This window comes from Montipora capricornis, chromosome 13 (genome assembly GCF_036669925.1).
Source record: "Montipora capricornis isolate CH-2021 chromosome 13, ASM3666992v2, whole genome shotgun sequence".
In the NCBI taxonomy this organism is placed as follows: domain Eukaryota; kingdom Metazoa; phylum Cnidaria; class Anthozoa; order Scleractinia; family Acroporidae; genus Montipora; species Montipora capricornis.
The window spans coordinates 41,876,135-41,880,109 of record NC_090895.1 but is presented as its reverse complement, the minus strand read 5'-3'; the positions used below and the strand labels follow the sequence as shown (position 1 = coordinate 41,880,109).

The 3,975-nt window shown below is 38.1% G+C and overlaps 1 protein-coding gene across 1 annotated transcript in view; it reads left to right on the top strand.

The window, feature by feature from the left end:
* The first annotated feature begins 449 nt into the window (after positions 1 to 449).
* LOC138030286 (uncharacterized) overlaps positions 450 to 3,975 on the top strand; it is an 8,048-nt gene continuing 4,522 nt past the window's right edge. Inside the window, exon 1 of the mRNA XM_068878181.1 lies at positions 450 to 565. The gene's annotated coding sequence lies outside the window, so the exon portion shown is untranslated. The remainder of the gene's footprint in view (positions 566 to 3,975) is intronic.

Here is a 3,975-nt window from a genome sequence, read left to right as displayed (position 1 = left end):
GATTGCATTGTGTGCTAGGTGATGGTGCCAATGCAAATAACTTCTCTCAGAAATACGCACAGGAATATGACATGAGTTAAGGGGTGGTTGTGTGGATTTTGTCGGTCGTTGACTGTTGGATATTTTAGTAGGATAAAATATTGTAGATCCAGTTTCCCAGCCAGGATTCACTTCAATATCTCCAGATAGTAGCAAAATCTTCCGTGCAGCTGTTGCGTTAGAGTAACAGGCAATACGACACTTCGACAGTTTACGCTTTCTTGTGGAGAATCGCTTTTCAGCGTTTTAAGTTTGGTAAATTTGTTGACACTGGTTCATGTACTCATTATTACATATTTATTAGAAGATGACGTTTTCAGTGATGACATTGGTTCATGCATTTATTTACTTAATGAACTCCAACTATTTATGACAAGAGAAAAACATGTACAAGCCAGTTGTTTTTAATACAACACTTTAACTTTTGCGGCTTCTAAGAAATGAGTGCGCGTGAGAAGTGACCCAGAATTGAAGCACAGGGTTCAAGTCATAAGAAGTTTTTGGTTCTGGAATACGATTTCAACAGGTATATTTCTCTTCTAGGCTTGTTTCAAAATAATTTAAAATTTCAGTGAGTATATTTTTTGTTTTAACGAGGCCACCAATTGTCAAGATATGGATACCTACATTTCCTACGAGCTCTCTACTCAGAACAAGTTATATTTACAAACAACACGCACATCAACAGATACCCTCCGAGAGCAAACGTTTTTGGGAATTTTTATGTGACAAGGGTGCAGCTGCAAGACGATCTAAATTAAAAGGAAATAAGTTTATAAAAGTTGAAATACATCGAGTGAAGGTAAAATATGCATCGGTAACCACACCGAACATAGCTTTAAGAAGAGTGCTCGTGCTCTGATCTACTTAGACAAGGGATTTTCAATGGCGTGCTCGCAATCACACGACATATACCTCATTGCACCTGTCCCATTTTTGCAAAGAATCAGTAATAGTTGGCATTACAGCTGATCCAGTGGAGTAAAGTTTTTACTCCAGCAATTCCGAGACTTTTCCAAAAGTCGTACGATATCAAGCCAAGTCGGAGTGATCAAGACTTGTAAAAACTATCGTTTTGCTATACGTCAGTTAAGTCATTCCGATACAACTGTGCGAGAAAATAGAAACTTATATTTATATACGAATTTTCTCTCTTCTCAAAGTCATCGGCGTAATCTCGTCAATCCTCCTAGACATCAGGGCTGAATATTGAAGGACCATTGCATAGTAAGCAACATATGAAATCGATGATTTAAGCCAGCTATAAACCATGCAAATAATGTTTGTTCAATTTTGGATTCAGAATTTGAAATTGTCCAAACAATGTAGGGGCCATTCATGCACTAAACCGCGGCCCCCTTTCAAGGTAATTCACAAAGATTCAACAGAGATTCCTAAACGAAATTCACAATTCATTTTTTGGCCTCCAAATTTGCACGAAACAAAAGCAAAGTGAGTTCTGTGAGCGTTTGTGAGACTCTTTTTTTCGTCAGTAATTTATTTTTTTCCAACAGCATTGAAGTGCCTTCACTTGTATGTGACTTCCACTCAGGTTTACTTCAATATCTCCAGATAGTAGCCAAATCCTTCCTGCAGCTGTTGCATAAGAGTACTAGGCAATACGACACTTCGACAGTTTACGCTTTCTTGTGGCGAATCGCTTTTCAGCGTTTCAAGTTTGGTAAATTTGTTGACACTGGTTCATGTACTCATTATTACATATTTATTAGAAGAGGACGTTGTGATGACATTGGTTCATGCATTTATTAACTTAATGAACTCCAACTATTTACAAGAAGGAAAAAATATGTACAAGCCAGTTGTTTTTAATACAACACTTTAACTTTTGCGGCTTCTAAGAAATGAGTGCGTGTGAGAATTGACCCAGAATTGAAGCACTGGGTTCAACTCATAAGAAGTTTCTGCTTCTGAAATACGCTTTCAACAGGTATCTTCTCTTCTAGGCTGGTTTCAAAATAATTTAAAATTTCAGTGAGTATATTTTTTGTTTTAACGAGGCCACCAATTGTCAAGATATGGATACCTAATTTTCCTACGAGCTCTCTACTCAGAAAAAGTTATATTTAAAAACAACACGCACATCAACAGATACCCTCCGAGAGCAAACGTTTTTGGGAATTTTTATGTGACAAGGGTGCAGCTGTAAGACGATCTAAATTAAAAGGAAATAAGTTTATAAAAGTTGAAATACATCGAGTGAAGGTAAAACATGCATCGGTAACCACACCGAACATAGCTTTAAGAAGAGTGCTCGTGCTCTGATCTACTTAGACAAGGGATTTTCAATGGCGTGCTCGCAATCACACGACACATACCTCATTGCACCTGTCCCATTTTTGCAAAGAACCAGTAATAGTTGGCATTACAGCTGATCCAGTGTAGTAAAGTTTTTACTCCAGCAATTCCGAGACTCAAGTCAGAGTGATCCCAAGAGTGAGTGAAGCCAAGTCGGAATGATCAAGACTTGTGAAAACTATCGTTTTGCTATACGTCAGTTAAGTCATTCCAATACAACTGTCCGAGAAAACAGAAACTTATTTTTATATACGAATTTTCCCTCTTCTCAAAGTCATCGGCGTCAGTAATCTCATCAATACTCCTAGATATCAGCGCTGAATATAGAAGGACCATTGCATAGTAAGCAACATATGAAATCGATGATTTAAGCCAGCTATAAACCAGATAATGTTTGTTCAATTTTGGCTTAAGAATTTGAAATTGTCCAAACAATGTAAGAACCATTCATGCACTAAACAACGGCCCCTTTCCAGGTAATTCACAACAAAGATTCAACAGAGATTCCTAAACGAAATTCACAATTCATTTTATGGCCTCCAAATTTGCATGAAACAAAAGCAAAGTGAGTTCTGTGAGCGTTTGTCCGACTCTTTTTGTCGTCAGTAATTTAATTTTTTTCCAACAGCATTGAAGTGCCTACCCTGCGAGCAGAGTCTCTTTCGATCTTCCTAGATAAGTCAGGAAGAGGAAAGCAGACTCTGCGACCCGCCTCGACATTTCGTGTTGAGCATGCGTTAAAAATTCAAACGTAGTCGGGAGTCAGTCACGCGTGACTAGTAACCGCAAACCACAAAACCAAAACAAACAGTAGGGATATTTTCGAACAACTCTAACCAAGAAATCATTTCCTTCGAAACTCAAGATCGTTCAAGTTTTTAAATTGCCATTTCAACTTTTACTGGAAAAATTAATAGGTTTCTCAATTCTGGCAAGCTAGTTTCTGTAACCGACATACGGAGGAAATACTCATGGGAATTTAGACAGTTAAAAATTGTCACGCTGTTGTAGATTTAAAAAATATTGATGACGCGTGGGGATTGATCATGCGCACAAATTAAAAAAAAAACAGGTTTGACAAGTCGAAACTGGACTGACTCATCCATTTCTTTGGATGAGCGGCAAATCAGAGAAAGTCAAGGCGGCTCGCAGAGTCTTCTTTCCTCTTCCCGCCCGACTTATCTAGGAAGATCGAAAGAGACTCTGCTCGCAGGGTATGAAGTGCCTTCACTTGCATGTGATTTCCACTCAGGTTTACTGTGTAAGAGCGGTCTGCACATCGCAATTGCCTTTTCTTTTTTCTTTACCGAAGCTCCCGTTATCATATCCCTTGTTTTAAATCTCTTGAAACGTTACCCAAGTTCCACAAGGAGAAATTGTTCCTCCTCGCTGAAATTTGTTTTCCTGCTTTTACTTTCGGACATGTTTCCCACACAAGTTCATTAATTTACATGCAATTTATAATGCATGCTGATGATAACACAAAAAAAATTCGACTCGGCTCGTTTACGTTCTAATAATGCAAATTAAACCAAGTTTAGACATGGTTTACATAAAACTCGTCAAAGCCGTGATTCAGTCTTAAACCAGGTCTAACCTAGGCTTCATTTAAATAATCGG